Genomic DNA, 17,253 nt, shown 5'->3' on the forward strand with positions numbered 1-17,253 from the left:
GATGGATGGTATTTAGCTGAAGCACCCACTTGAAACAGCATTTAGGAGAGCATATGCTTTACTGTGACAATGCTATAAAATCACATAAATGGACAGGCTATTTAAGGAAGCACAGAGAAAGGAAATGGATGACTTACTGGGGTGTTTTATTTAAACTAGTTTTAGACTTTTATTTTTTGTGTCTCTATGTTCTTTTGACTCTCTGACTCACCTTGTCCCGGCCTGGTCTATGGCCCTTGTGACATTATCCCTTCATAACCACTTGCATACCAGCTTGAGCCTCCTTTGGACCATACCTCTTCAAGAGCAAGGGCTATGTTTTATTTTTCTCAAATTTTCTTTGTCTCAACCCAGCACTTAGATTTGCCTGGAACACGGGACATATTTGGCAGTTGCCTGTAGGTGAGATAACCGCTGTGAAGGATTGCATTGCACTTAAAAATAAAACTCAATGGATTATTGTCTGCACTCTCTTATCTCCTGGCAAAGAGCATTCATATAAACGAATATCTGAAGAATCTTTAAAGGCCTCCACAGACGGAAAAAATATCACATTAAGCTGTAGTCTCCCCTCCCCCAGCCTGAAAACACAACATTAAGCAAGCTGGCATTTTCCATCTAAATGAAACCCAGATACACATACTGCAGGAGTCACTTGGAGCAGACTGAGGCCCTTGAGTTTGTTTGTTTGTTTGTTTGTCCTCTAAGGTAGTAAAATGCTAAAAAATTAAAGTCAGGCTAATGTTTGTCACTCAGGCCAACTGTGTCTTTAACAGAAGGAAGGCTGCCACCACTCTGACTGGCAGCCCAAATCTGCTGTCTCCTAAGTCAGGGCCTGCACTTTTATGGGCTCAAATGTCAGGGATTTGAGGAGTCAAGAAATATGATAATGCAGCCTGTGCCTCCCAAACACAATGCCAAAATCTGATTTTAGCACCGAGCCCTTACTACATGTACTGACCCATGCTCCCACTTTACACCGAGCCCTTACTACATGTACTGACCCATGCTCCCACTTTACACAGAGCTCTTACTACATGTACTGACCCATACTCACACTTTACACCGAGTCCTTAACATGTACTGACCCATGCTCACACTTTACACCGAGCCCTTACTACATGTACTGACCCATGCTCACACTTTACACCGAGTCCTTAACATGTACTGACCCATGCTCACACTTTACAGAGAAGAACTCAAAATTCAAAGAGAGTTTGTAACTCCCTCAAGGTCAACTAGCTGGTGAGGGCAGGCCAGGATGCAAAGCAGCCCTGGGTTCTTGGGCCTCACTGTCAAGAGGCCTGCGGGGCTATTGTCCAGAATGATGAAGTCTTGAGTCCTTCCTTTTCTTTTCTCCTTTATTCTTCAGCACAAAACATTCCCTTTACATTCCCCTGCCCATGGCTTGAGTTTCCTCTTGTTTTCAGCAGGGACCATCAAGCTCATGACTTTATTCAGCCATCTTTAGGTCCACTTCCACTCATCCTTCTCAGCAGCAGCCATCTCTGAGACCCTAGAATACCGATCCATTCTAGGGTGTGTTTTCTTTAACTGAATATGACCTCCTCGACTGTGAGGATCAGGTCTGGGATTGCTGTGGTTTGTATGTGTCCCCTCCAAATTCCTAGCATTGCCAACGTGAGAGTATGAATAAAGACAGACTTTAAAGACCAAGTAAGTAAGGCTCTGCTCTGGCCAGCAGGGTTAGAAGGTTTTTGTCAAAGCAGAGGGTAGGAGATTTTTTCAAAACAAAACACATATACGTACCACCACCACCACTAACACCACCACCAATACACAAAAACACGGTCCTCACCTTAATGTGAATAAGAGACAGTTTACTCTAGAGACAAATTTGAATGACCATAGCCTAGGAACACAAATTTAGGTTGTCCCAAATTCCATGTTCCAACGTGGAAGCAGTTCCATGAGGTTTTTATAGTAACAGAACAAAGAAAGTCATAAATCAAGGCAATTTAAAAATACCATGATGGGAACATCAGAAAGGCAGTTATAGCAAGACAGGGGAAGCACTCCATGAAGCCCTCGGATGCTGTCTGATGACATCTTTAGCTTTGGAGTTGATGGAAGCTAGTGGTCTCCTTAGTTAATGAATTCCAAGAAGTTTTTTCTTTATCAGATGCAGGGATGGGCAAGGAATGGCTGTTGAGGGGTTCAAGCCAGGCTGAGATAAGTAACTAGCTTCTGGACCTACAATGTTCCACCCTCCTCAACCACTGCAGTTCTAGTCAGCCAGGTGGCCTGTGAAGACGCAGCTCCCTGCTTACTGACACTGTGTGAAAGCACCTGACCCAGGGTTCCCTTTGTGTATTTTCTACTGCAGGAGGCTCTGCTTTCTTCCCCCTTGGTGGATGGACTAGTAAGTCACCTGTCTTAGTCAGGGTTTCTATTCCTGCACAAACATCATGACCAAGAAGCAAGTTGGGGAGGAAAGGGTTTATTCAGCTTACATTTTCCACATTGTTGTTCATCACCAAAGGATGTCAGGACTGGAACTCAAGCAGGTCAGAAAGCAGGAGCTGAAGCAGAAGCCATGGAGGGATGTTCTTTACTGGCTTGCTTCCCCTGGCTTGCTCAGCCTGCTCTCTTATAGAATCCAAGACTCCCAGCCCAGAGATGGTCCCACCCACAAGGGTCCTTTACCCCTTGATCACTAATTGAAAAAATGCCTTACAGTTGGATCTCATAGAGGCATTTCCCCAACTGAAGCTCCTTTCTCTGTGATAACTCCAGCTGTGTCAAGTTGACACAAAACTAGCCAGTACATCACCATCTTGGAATCACACCGCTTGGACTTGTAGACTCAGGAACTGTAAGAAAACAAATTTTTATTCTTTTACAGTGCCCTGGGTGTGGCGTTCTCTCAGTCACAGTACCATAAATGGCCATGATGGGGACTAAAAGAGACATTTCTTCTAAAAGTATGCTTATTTTTCCTTAGAGGTGAAGCTTTTCTGCAGACTACTTTTTCTGTCTTGACTTTTTATTGATTTTTTTTGTGAGCTTCACATCATGCTCCCCAGTCCCACTCATCTCCCCGTCCCTCCTATCTGCTCTTCAACTCAACTCATGAGTTCCCCCTCCAAAAAAAAAAAACCCCACATACAGACAAACAAATAACAACAAAACAAGCGTAGAAAGCTTTCTTGTGGAATCTGTAGTGTGTTGCACCGGTCCCACATTCTATCCCTCTGTCCACACATCTTCCCTTGCAAATGCTCATTGCAATGAGTCAGTGGTCTGGTCTGAGGCCTCTGGCTTCTGTGACATCATCAATATTGGATCCTCATCAGGGACTCCTCCCAGTTATCCTGTTGTTGCCCTGTGTTATGGAGATCCTGCAGCTTTGGAACAGCAGGACTGGCCCTTTCCTACATCTCATCCATTAGCAAATGATATAGATTTGGGGATGGGCCAATTCAGAGCCCTGGATCTGGGCCTGGGGGATAGCTGAGCTTGTCATCCTGCTGACTCTTCCTTATCCACACTCCTAGGGCAAGCTCTCGTGCAGTGCTCCAGCTAGGGCACCCAGTGCCACCATCTGCATGAGGAAGGGTCAGCTCTCCTGCTCTCATGCCCTCAGGACGAGCTTACCCACACCCAAGCTTTCAGAGCCAGCTCCACTATGCTGCCCAGTCAAGGCACTGGGTCTACTCTGCCAAGTGCTGTAGCCTGTGAGGGGCTGGGCCAGCTCTCCCGCTCTTCCACCTGTTCCAGGTTGGATGGATCACCTGTGGCTTTGCCATCAGGCCAGGGGAGGTACAGGGCCTGCTCTCCCGAGCCCTGCAACCAGTGAAGGGTAGTGCCAGCTCACCCATTCTCATGATCCCAGGGCCAGTTCTCCTGTCTACTATAGGTGGTGAGGGGCAAGGGAGGTGAGGAGGGCATCACCCCTCCCCCATGCCACCTCACAGCAGACAAGTGGTGGAGCCAGCTCTCCCTTGCACTGTCCTCAGGACCATTCCGCTCACTCCCCCTCAACCAGGGCCACCACTACTATGCTGCCCAGGGGAGGTGCGGGGCCTGCTCTCTGGAGTGCTGTAACCTGTGGGAGGCAGGTGACCCCTTTTATGACCCTAGGGTTAGCTCTCCCAACTGCCTCAAATATAGGAGCCTATAGGGGCCACTCTTAACTAAACCACCACACCTTCCTTTCTTCCATGACAATAATATCTAATTAACCCTCCAGCTACACTGCCACCTGCTGCCCTGTTGTAGGTGTCTCTCTTCTTGCTTATTTCTGTTGCTTTTAGCTTTACTCCGTGCCCTTTAAATTGCCTTCCTAAAACACACATTCCACCTCCATTCACAATTCACTTAGGAACTTGTTGCTGCTTCAACTACAAAATCCCACATCTTTCTTGTCTGGAGGTTACAAATTAAGTGGTAACCGAGTCTCCCTGGTGGGGACTCAATTTCTAGGTTATGTGTCGTCATCCCTTCTAACTGACACAAATTTTCTCCTTTTATTTTGCACACACAAAAAAGAAATTTTATCTAGGCTTAAATAGAATTTAACATTCCAGGACCGGAGAATAGTTTTGTGATAGATCTTAGTAATACCTTTATGCTTAAGAGTCACATTTATTTATTTACTTATTTGCATATATGTGTTAGCCTGAGCATGTCACAGCACATGTGTAGGAAGGTCAGAGAACAGCGGTGGTTATTTCCCTCTACCTTGTGGGTCCTGGCCTTGAACTCTAGTCCTTAGGCCCAGATGCAGATGTTTTTACACACTGAGCCTTTTTGTCTATCGGGTACTTTTTTCAACTATTTGTGGGAAGTTGTGGAACTTGAGAGTGCCGGTTTGCTATGTATTGCACATATTTTAAAACATTAAATGATTTTTAATATATATGTGTTATGTATGGCCATGGGTGTTTTATGTTTGTTTGTTTGTTTGTTTTTAATAGTTTATTTCACCAAAAGGTGTAATCTACTTTCCTGCCCTTTGAATCTATATTAGAGTCAACTTGCTTTGATCCATGATAATAATCGATTGACCCCAGCTTCCTCCTTATGAGACAGCTGCCCCTGCCTTTGTTCAGATGGAATGCTGTCTACAGACTAAATAGAAGGATGCCCATGGGAAGGAGGCTGACACAGGAATCAAGTTGGTCCAGCTCAGCACAGAGGAGAGCAGCCGAGGGTGCATCCACATGACACCAACAGGACAGTCACCGTCTTAGGAGAAATGACAGATCAATGTGCTGTAAGACACTGAGAGTGACAAGGAATTTGTTTTGTAGAATAGATAAATGAAACAAGGTGGCACCATGAGTCACTGCATGTGTGTGTGTATATGTGCATGCGCGCGTGGGCATGACACCCAAGCGTGTCCACATATGAACATTTAAAAGAAAAAAAGTTTCTTAGAGCTTAATGACACTTACTTTTTTTTATTTGCTTCCACTCTCACTTTTATAAGAAATAAATAGGGCACAGTCTAGGAAATTGCAAGTAAAATGCCAACACCAAAAGTGTATGTGGCCTCTTTTGGTTCCCAATCTGCATATGACACAATGCATCTAAATCACTTTTATTATGAAACATATCCAGGGTACACAAAAGAGCGAATGAATGTCAAAAGGACTGTGTGTATCCCTCCCCTGGCCACCTCACATGCTCTACCCTCCCTCCCCCGAAGGAGCCACTGTCCCAAGATATCAGTCCTCATTTCCATGCAGGTCTGGCTGTGCAGTGTTACAGTGATATGAAGAGAGTCGCTGCCTGTATTGATGATTTCCTTTCTTTCTTTAATATCAGATCTCTGAGGTTTACTCATCATACTAAAAGTGGAAGAACAAGGAACTCAACTCTCTGAAGAGGGAAATTCTGGGTTGGGAATAAAGCCCTGCTGGTAGAGTGCTTGTCTAGCACGAATGGAGCCCTGGGTTCTAGCCCTAGCACAGTGTAAACTGGGCACTCAGAGAGAAGGGAGGAGAATCAGAAGTCAGGTCATCCTTGGCTATACAGTGAGTCTAAGACCAGCCTTGTCTATGTCAGGATGACTGAAAGGACAGCAAAGCCATTGTATGCCATTGTGTCTTTACCTGGGGCAGAACAGCCTGACCTGCTCTGCTGATACCTTAATTCTTAGTGTGTACCCATGACTTGGCTTCGGTAATGTTTCCAGGAGCCTCTTTAGCACAGTAGGCATAGCATCAGTCTCATTAATGTTGTAGACTTCAAATCTGAAGGCAGGATCTACTCTTGCCATTCAACATGGGTCATCTTAAATGGTGTACTAGTCACATTAAAAAAAAAAAAAAGACAGGGAATTTGTTTGTTGAGACAGGATTCACTTTACAGGCCAGACCGGCCTCAAACTTGAGACCTTCTTGCCTCAGTCTCCAGAGTGCTGATGTGTGTCATTATGCCCAGCTTTTGATAAATTAATTTAAATAATATGTTTCTATTAACCAAGTAGGTCATACTGTTACTCATATATACTTGTATGTTTATTATATAACTGGGATAAAAGTCATTATGTGTGTCTACACATAATGTCAGTCTACATTTTTCATGTGATGTATTCAAAATTAGATGCACATTTTATAGTTACAGCATGGGTTAATTTGAATTAGCCCTATTTCAAGAACTCAGTAGCCACCTGCAACTAGCAGCTACATTATAAAGCCACACACAGAACAGTCATTGGCAAACTCATCACAAAATTGATAAGCAAACATTGTGAGGTCTTCATATTCTTCTGAGGCTGGGGGAGTATGTGCATCTGGTCTCCCAGTGGAAGCATCTACTATGGAGAGAAGGCTCTGACAGTTTATGTCTCTGTACATAGGTGTGGGCTACACATATTTTTAGAACCCTTAGGGTACTAACAGTACTGACTGCTCCATCATCTGGGGCCAGACTCTTTTGGGATCGAGGACAATGACTGATGCCTTGCTAAGGAATGAACTACCGTTTGCTTTCCCAACATAGAGCTCCAGAGAGCCTTTCATTAGGAGCTGACTCCAATGTAGTCCAGGGAGACTGAGTGTAAACCTTTGTTCTTTGAGGCCAAGCAGGATTCCGCCCAAGGCCAGACTGGCACCATTGAAGTCCACAGCGGGAAGAACCGCAAGCCAACTCCCAGCACGGTCCAGGCAGCACTTTATTTAGATGAATCCACACAGAGATGCTACAGTTTGGTCTGGACATATGATTATATGGTTTTCATGCCATGCAGCCTTACGAGAAGTCAGGAACACTGTCAGTAAGTGCTAGACCACACCAAATTTATTGTTCCCTGACTCAGTTTCTCTTTTCATCAATCCAGCAGTACAACTAGCACTTCCCTTGTATGATGATTCTATTCAGGCCCCAAACCCTCCTTCAATACTTCCAGGAATATATAAGTCAAAAGTTTAAGTGCCTTTGAACTAATATGAACTCCAAAAGGTCGCAGTTTGTTCTTTTGTCATTCCTGAATTTATTTTTCTTTTCTTTTTTTCTTCCCTTCCCTTCCCTTCCCTTCCCTTCCCTTCCCTTCCCTTCCCTTCCCTTTCCTTTCCTTTCCTTTCCTTTTGCCCCTGAGACAGGGTTTTTTTCTGTGCAGCTCTGGCTGTCCTAGAACTTGCTCTGTAGACCAGGTTGACCTTGACCTCCTACCTCTACCTCTCTATTGCTGTGATCAAAGATGTGTGCCACTGATGCCCAGATCCCTGAAGACTCTTGAAGCATCACTGGAGCACTTAGGAAAAGTTTTGTTCTTTAGTCCTTGTCCAGAGGGGGCTTTGTGTGTCCTTCAAAGGGAAGATCTACTGAGCTTTTGTTGTCTTCCAAGGTCCTGTCAGAAGTGAGAACCATCTCTGAGGAGTTCACAGGTAGGCTCTCTTCCTAACACAACTTTCTATGAACAGTCATGTGGAGCAATTGCAGTTTTTTTTATCCTTGTCAAATGTTATCAATACCCTTTATCAATAGCTACCTATTGATATGGTTCATATGGTGACACACGTCCTTGTATATTTTAAGACACATCACTTCCCACAACAGGCAGGCTCCTCTGCACTTCCAGTTGCTCGGAGTTGAAGTGGGATATTTCACTGAGGACAAGAGCTGGATGCCAGACTGGGCAATATAAGTGAGATTTCAAAACGCACAAACAAACAAACAAACAAACGCACAAACAAACAAATGCAAAAAAGACAACTTTTTTCCTGAGAGTCCAACTTCCTAGAATTTTTTTGGTTTGATCCTTTCAGAGTCGTGAGTTTAATTTTCATGTATTCCTCTTAAATTTGAGATTAATTTATAATTTATTTTAATTTAAGAGGTTACACACATTTGGACTGGAGAGATGGCTCAGAGATTGAGCACACAGGCTGCTCTTCTGGAGGTCTAAGTTCAATTCCCAGCACCTACATGGCTCACCACCATCTATAATGAGATCTGATGCCCTCTTCTGCAAGGCATTCATGCAGACAGAACACTGTATATGTGGTAAATAAATAAATAAATAAATAGACTTTTTAAAAAAAGAAGTTACTCATATCCAGTACAAACTCAAATACTATTAAAAGTTGCTCAACAAAAAACCCCAAATGACCTTTTATTCTAGTTAAACATTAATCTCTTATAGGTTTCCTGTGTACCATTTCAAAGCTATTCTGTGTATGAAATACATAGTTTCAGACCTTTTTAAATAAAAAGGGGTATTGTTTCATTTTTAAAGTTACTTTAGTGTAAGACAAAATAAAAAGGCAGAAACCTATGGATTAAAAAAGAAAAACGTCTGTGGTATAATTGTTTTAAATGCTGTGTTGATGTGTTGAGTTTAAAAATATTTTTGATGTGTTCTGATGCTTGGAAAACAAGATGCTGTGAATCACAGTCCTGGGTAAACTGTCCAATGTGATTATATAGTTTGTGCTCACGGTGGCAAGGTCACCTTAATGAGTTTACATAATAATATACAGCGAGGAGGAAACTACCCAATAAACTGGAGAGAGCAGGCAGGGAGGGAAGGTGTGGAGGGGTCAGGCAGACTCACGAGTGGCCACCTGAGGACAAGAGTTGTGAAGGAAGAGAACAGGAGAGGGTGCTTCCAAGAGGAGTTGGTACAGTGAGGACATGCCAGACATGACGGTCCTAGCCGCACTCCCATGGGTATGCCGCTATTACTCCTGCATCTGAGATCTGTCTAATGAGATGGAGGGACTAGAATTTACATCTTAGCTGGTTAAATTATTTCTAATTTTTATCCATCTGTATGTGGGATAGTGGCTCCCATGCCGGGTAGTGTAGTTGTGTGCTTGCTATGTTTTCTGAGGAGGCATCATGAACACAAGCAGAGGAGGAGGACGAGAAGAGTAGGAAAGGAGAGGAGTGTGTGTGTGTGTGTGTGTGTGTGTGTGTGGTGAGACAATGTTGAGGAGCACAGCCAGCCAAGAGCATCTATTGAATGATTCAAGTATCACCAGCAGGGAGGGTCTTCCACCTGTAGTACTATGCTGTACTATGCTGGGTCCTTCTGAAGGGTTCCTGCAGGGCCACCGATCTACCTGAGCCTAAATGGTCTCTGGCCTCAACTACCAATCCTGTTATGGGAGCAGCACCCATCACTGATACAAAACATACCTGTGCCTAACATGTAAAACAAAGTCATTTACGGCAAGGAAACCCCCCAGTTTTACATGCCACTAGGTGTCACCATTAACTGAAATGAGGATTTATTTATTTGTATTGCTTTTTAGCTTGCAAAATGTGGTGAGAGTCTCTTTGAGTTGGTTGTTCATCTATCTGTATGATTGACTCGAGGTATTTTTCTCATTTTGTCTCATTGAAAGCAAGGTGGTTTGTGCTCCGGGAGCCCACTCAATGCAGATAGTCTAATTTGCTTTATGTTGTTTCCAGTTAGAATTCTGCTGGTTCAGATACACACACTCATTCATTATTAACTGCCTACCATGTGCCGGGCACTGGCCACACCCACAGTGTAGGAGTTACACATTGCACAACTGCAGGAGGCCACTGGTCACATGAACCTCTGTGTGGCTGATGTTCCCTCAAGCATAGCAGCTGGATAACTCTACAGGACTCTGGGCTCGGGGACCAAAGCTTAAAGTACAGTCCATCTGCTCGCTCTCTCCCCCTCCCTCCTCCCATCCCTCTCTATCTCTCTCTCCCCTCTGCTTCATTTGCCTTATTTACTCCTGTACCAGCCTACATGAATCCCTGCCTTGGGGTTATTGGCATGAGCCAGCATGCCCAGCTTAAGGGGTACTGGCTGGACTCAGGGCTTCACGCACACTAGGCAAGCACTCTGCTGATTGAGCTACATTCCAGCCTTGCTGTGTTCCCTTTCTTAGGAAAGTCTGTTTGCCTAAAACCTTCTGACTAGAAATACCTTTGCCTTATACACTTTTTGAGAGGTTCATAGACCACAATGTAGGTTTCCCTTCCATTTTTGTAAGAAACACTAAATTTTAGTCCTTTTCAGAAAATAACCCTCACTGAGCATAAATCTAAAAATAAAGCAATGTACTTGGCTAGCTAGAAAAATTAAGTCATGACATTGGACAACACACACACACACACACACACACACACCCAAAACAAAACACAGCTTTCACCTCAAAATGAGTAAAAGAGTTTATTCTGGAGCTAAATTTGAGTGACCAAGACCCAGGAAACATGGAGATAGGTTCCCCAGGTTACCCCAGGTTCTGTGTTCTCAACTTGGAAGTAGTTTCATGAAGTTTTACAATAGCAGAACAAAGAAAGCCATAAATCTAGACAATTTAAAAATACTTAGGTGGGAACATCCAAATGCTACTTACAGCAAGATGGGGGATACTCCCCTATAGCCTCTAGATACTAGCTGGTGACATTCTTAGCTTTTGAGCTGGTGGGAGCTACGGGTCTGCTAAGTTAAGAGACTCCAAAGGTTTTTCTTTCAGTCTATCAGCCATTGGATGTTATCTCTGACGCAGAGATAGGTAAGGAATGGCTATTCAAACTGCTAAATCTAGGCAAAGATAAGGTTCCTTGGGCCCGGGATCTAACATTCCAACCCTGCTGTATTCCTGCAGTTCTAATCAGTTTGTCAGTCTTGCTCTACACAGCTTCTTTCCAGGAATTCTTGTTGACATCTTTGCCCTTGAGAAATTCAAAGTGATGCTTGATCAGATCTAAAATCCAACGCATCATCCTTAAATTTTGCATGTCTGAATCTGACCTGTGAAGAGGGGTGAATGACAGTAACTGCAAGAACTTGGGGACCAGGATCCTAGAGTCAGGTTTGACTATGTTTCCTGCGGGGGAAATAACAAGTCAGGTCTCACTGTGTAACAAACCAGCCTGTATCTCAGTGGTTCCAAGTAACAAGCATTGTCACTAACAGTTCTGATCCAGGCTGGAGAGGCACATCTCTGTTTAGCTGGTGGCCTCACTCCTGTCCCTTTGCCCTGACTGCTGACTGTCTGTGGAGACTTAGTTGAGATGGTGTATCTGTGAAGGGACATCTCATCTTATAGCAGGCTTTACATAGTGGCCTCAGCATGGTGTCTAGGGACACAGAAGAGCAACAAGAGGGGACAAGATTTCATATACAGAATATATAAATGTCTTCTTATGGGCTGGCAAGATGACTTAGTGGATAAAAGCACTTGCCACCAAGCCTGAAGACCTGATACTCAGGACCCACATGGTAGAAGGGGACAAACAACCCCTGAAGGTTGACCTCTGGCCATCACACACACGCAGGTCCCCATGCCCATAAAAACACATGCTTGGCACATGCAGGTCTTCACCCCTGAAATACACAGGTGGAGAAACAAATTAAAGGTAAGAATTTCAAAAGGCCATGTGTTTCACAGTTTTCACCAGGTTCATGTTGTGGGCCGCATGTGAGGGCACTAAGGGTGTAGCTCAGAAAGATATTTAAGACTAGAGGCCCAGGTGTGTCTAGCTACTTGCTAACTCCTAATAACTACACCTGTGTGTCAGACTCCTCAAATGCATTGCTGAAAACATTGCTCAGTGTTGCCCAGGCAGCTGGAGAACCTGATCAGATAAGAGCAATTAGAGAGGCACAGTGTGTGTTCTCACTCCTGATCGCATATTGCTAAATGTCAACTGGAACACCGGTTTTATAAATTCCATTCAGTCATCCTGAAACCAGGATTAGAGCCCAGGGATGAACTTATCTTTATCTGTAATTTCTTTTTCTTATGGTTGGCGAGCTTCACCATTTTCTGTGATGAGCAAGCATTTATTGAGCAACTATTATATGTTAACTGAATTAGAGATTAGCGATTCTGAACAAGCAGTGTTTGCTCTTCTGGAGGTTGCCACGTAACAGGCCAGGTAAACAATTAACAACAGACAATAAGGAGCTCTGGGAGGCAGCTTTTACTAATGGGATGAGTCTGAGGAGGTGTCACAGCTCTGAGCTTGAAGATGAGTTGGTGAAGAGAGGGAAGGAAGATAGCATAGGGCCGAGCATGGTGACAAACACCTTTAATCCCAGTGCTTGGAAGGCAGAGGCTGGTGGATCTCTGTGAGTTTGAGGCCAATCTGGTTTCCATGGAGAGTTCTAGGCCAATCAGAGCTACATACAGAGACCCTGTCTTAAATAAAACAAATCTGAAACAATGAAACTTTTGGGGCTGGGGAGACGCCTAACTGTTCAGAGCACTTGTTGCTCTTGCAGAAAACCTTGGTTTGGTTCTCAGCACACACATGATGGCTCAGACCATCTGAAATTCCACTTCCAGGGGATCTTACATGCTTGGTGTGATCTCTGGAAGTACCAGGTACACATGTGGTAAATATACAGACATATGTATAAGCAAAATATCACAAACCTAAAAATAAAGTAAATCTTAAAAGAAAGAATCCCAAGGGAGGGGATGTAATACAACCACTTAAAGCTTATCCTAACTAGCTTCAAGCTTATCCTTACAAATAAATGAGACTGTGAATATGGCTGCTTATTTCGCTTTGACCATTACTGGGGGTAACCCCTAATCTACTCTTCTAACTGCAGGCCTGGCAGCCTCCCGGTTGTGTACCCCACATGCCTGCTGTTTCTCCTGGCCATGTGTTCACTGTCCATCTCCCCTCATGGCGGCTTCCCATCTCTACTTTCTTCCTCCTCCTCTCTCTCCCCCAACCAGGTCACTCCAAACCCACCTACCTCTAATCCCTCCAGTAACTCACTGAAGCCAGTTTTATTTAACCAATAGTTTAAAATCAAGGAGCAAGGTTTACACAACAGAAACTTATAGCCAGGAGAAGCTACTCGTTGGCCTAGACTTTCCGTTATAGATAGCAGTAGACCAAATCTCAACAAGGGGACGTGGACGGTAAAGAGATAGAGGGTCAAGTGAGCAGCTGGCTCAGGACAAAGTGGTCTACTGGCTGGGTCACATGAATTTGGAACCACTATAGAAGTGGAAACTGATTCTACTCAGCCGAGTCCTGGAGGCTCTGGGCAGTGTTATAAAACAAGAAAAAGAGGCAATGGACATACGAATTTCAAAATAAATGACAAACTGTCCTTATTTCATGTATATTCTAATTATTCGCATACCAGATTTGATCGGTTAAGAGGCACCTCAGTTAGCCATGTGTCTAGGGTTTGAGATCTAACACTATGCAGACCACAGAAGAAACAGGGAAATGATTGAATATCCATGCTCAGCAAGAATGTCAGGAACAGATCTGCTCACAGAAAGCAATAGAGCTCTATTACCCATCTCCAAAACGGCTTCTCTCAACCACAAACAGGACAACTGCAGAGAGCCACAACTAGATACATGCAAAGCTCCATGAGTCTGGAGGAGGCCCACTCCAATGGATACATCTGTTGCACAGCTCCTACACGGATGGCTCAGGGAACGTCACAGAAGAAGGGGTAGAAAGATGGTAAAAGCCAGAATAGCAGGAAGTCTGTTGTAAGACTGCTTCTCTTGGACACAGCTGCACAAACAAGACCTGAACAATGGCAGTATCAATAGACATGCTAATGTGGAGGAGGGGAGATCTCATGGGGTTCCCATCCAAGAGAAAGCCAGAGATAGTCAGGTGATGACTGCCCAAAGAAGAGGAATTAATTTCTCCCAGGCAGGAGCCCCATCCCCCCATGGTTATCCAGTACAAAGTGGTCAGCCCAGAACCCATATCAAACAAGAATGGACCCAGCAGGTTCTATTTATATAATTGTGTGTGTGTGTGTGTGTGTGTGTGTGTGTATGTGTGTGTGTGTAACAGTAATAAAAAAGCTATCAATTTGAGAATGGGGCATGGGAGGGATTGAAGGGAGGAAAAGGAAGAATAGGAATAATGTAATTATATTTTAACTAAAAATGGGAGGGGAAAAATCAGTTATATTCTTCTTTACCAGCAATCTTCAACACAACAGAAAATAAGACAACTTTCATGTGAGCAACAGAACCATAATGTATCTAAAATCAGCTCAATTAAAAATTCCAGAAAGGCCAGGCAGTGGTGTTGCCTGCCTTTAATTCCAGCACTCAGGAGACAGAGGTGGGTGGATCTGCGTTTGAGGCATTGCTTCCTAGCATCTTCTTTCTCAAGAGTCTGAAGGAACTCTAGGGACGAGCATTTCCCCTCTCCACAATGGAAAGGTCTGTGAGTGAGGAGAGTTTGGGCTGCAGTGTGGACATCAGCCCCTTAGGGGAGGTTGGTGTGTTTGGTCTAGTATCACCGAAGACAGACCATGCCCTTAGATCTGGGGACAGAGCCAGATGGTGGTTGTGGCAGCAGTGGGGGCACCTTTCATTATAGCACTAGGGAGACAGAGACAGGCCTGGTCTACAGAGCAAGTTCCGGGACAGTCAGGGCTACACAGAGAAACTCTGCCTTGATAAAGCCAAATATAAATAAATAAATTCTAGAAAAGGAGAAAAACAGGAGTCTGAGAGACCTGAAATCCTATCAAACAACAAACACAAGCCCAGAAGGTTATATTTATATACTTGTGTGTGTGTGTGTGTGTGTGTGTGTGTGTGTGTGTGTGTATGTGTAGGCTCCAAGGGGTGAAGTGGTGACGGATAAGGAGTCTGCATAGTTTTCATTAGCTCTGGAACAACTAAGAGGGGAAAAGTAAGTCTTATGGGAAGATGCTTTTAAAATGTGGACTCACAAAACTGGAAGGAAAGATGGCAGAAAAGAGCCGGGCTCAGAGTGACAAATCTATGCTCTTTGCTGTCTTGGTCAGCAGGCCGCACATACGAAAGTCCTTCCTGATGAGTCCCATGGCAGGGGGGTGTGCAGCTCCCTGGAGCTCCTGCAGAAACAGCTCCTTGCTGACTAAGGCTGGCCCGAGGCCCACTAGCCAGCTTCCAGCATGGAACCAGCTCAGCCCTGGCCTGTGGAGGGTGCCCTGCTGGGAGATGGAGGGTGTGGGGCAGCAGAGCTGCCCACAGGCTACAAACACAAAGGTTGAGCCTGGTAAAACCTTGGGGTGGCAGATATTGGAGGCAGAGAGCTGTGATAGATACATTTCTCACATAGAACCTTCCTCTGGACTCCCTCACTAACTGCAAGATTGCCCTGACTCTGAGCAATAGCAGAATATCTGAGAGAAGTCTCAGCAATGGCCCAGTACTTATGGTGTTTCATAAGTAGACTAATAACTTGAATATTTGCATGTGTCTCTGTTAGGGTTTTACTGCTGTGAACAGACACCACGATCAAGGCAACTCTTATAAGAACATTTAATGGGGGCTGGCTTACACGTTCAGAGGTTCAGTCCATTATCATCAAGGCGGGAGCATGGCAGCATCCAGGCAGGCATGGTACAGGCTGAGCTGAGAGTTCAGCATCCTGTTCCAAAGGCAAACAGGAGAAGACTGGCTTCCAGGGAGCTAGGATGAGGGTCTTAAAGCACATGGCCACAGTGACACACTTCCTTCAACGGCCACACCTACTTCAACAAGTCCACACCTCCTAATAGTGCCACTCCCTGGGCCTAACATTCAAACCACCATAGCATGCAAAACTATTTGGGCAAAAAAACAAAAATAAAATACAAAATACAAAAAAAAAAAAAACCCAAACAATAAAAACCCATATCAAACCAAACCACTTATGTGACACACTGCAGTTTCCAATGCTCTAGGATAAATGAATATTTGATGGAGACATGGTGGAAATGCTAGGTGTGAGAGAAGCCTGCTGTAGACAGGGAAACACAGAGTTGCTGAGTTAGGTCAACACGGTTGTGACAGCAGCCCGGGCTTGCCCTCTAACTCAGCCCCTGAACAACATGCTGCCCAGACACATGCACAACTGCCCTGGTTCTGAGCAACAGCAGATGTCCAGTATGAAGAACTGTTCATATTCTGGATTGGATCTTCTCAAAAGACCTTTATGGTCCAAGCTGCCCCTGGAAGCCACTTGGTATCTGTGGTCTGATGCCCTTGTCCATGTTGCAGCCTGAGGTTCATGTGGATGTCAGTGGTGTTACAGCAGCCAGGATGTTTCTGCTGATGTTCCTGGCCAAGTTACCACTAAAGGCCATACAGATGTTGTCGGTTTGGGCTGCCCCTGAGGCCATGCTGATGTTTGTGGACGCTGCTGAGGGGCCATGCTGCTATGAGTGGGTAGCCATCTGAGACGTGTTAATGGGTATAGCCTATCATGCTACTGCTGAGGGCCATGTCTGGGTCCCCAGTCCTACCTCAGCTGGGGTCTGTGGCCAGTATTGCCACTGAAGGCCATCTGGGTATCTAGATGTCTGTGATCTGTACTGCTGCAGAGAGCCATGTTGACGTGAGAATCCTGCACTGCTACCTGACGCCATATTAATATCTTTGATCCGTACTGTTGTCAGGGCTAGGATGGTGTCCGTGGCCTGTGCAGTGGAAGAGGGTCATGTTGATGTCCATGGTCTGAACTGCCACAGGAGACCATGTTGACATCAGAGACCATGTGGGTGTCCATGGTCTGTGCTATCATGTTCAAGTCCATGACCTGCTGACTATAAAGATCAAGGGAGCTACTTTTTCTATGATATTGATGATTGCAGACATACAGTTGAGAAAGAGGGACATGAAAGGTCAACCGGCACAGCTACATAATAAAACATTTACATAGAACAAAGGTAAGAAAGTGCTAAAAATGTACATGAGTGTGCATATGCAATTGATGTGTAGCAGACAAATCAACAGGAAGGGGTGACTGCTGCATAGATAGTGTAGGGGACTGGCTCACTACATAGAAGAATTATGGTTGATCCCTAACTTCAAA

The sequence above is a fragment of the Mus musculus genome, chromosome 9 (assembly GCF_000001635.26).
Source record: "Mus musculus strain C57BL/6J chromosome 9, GRCm38.p6 C57BL/6J".
Lineage (NCBI taxonomy): Eukaryota > Metazoa > Chordata > Mammalia > Rodentia > Muridae > Mus > Mus musculus.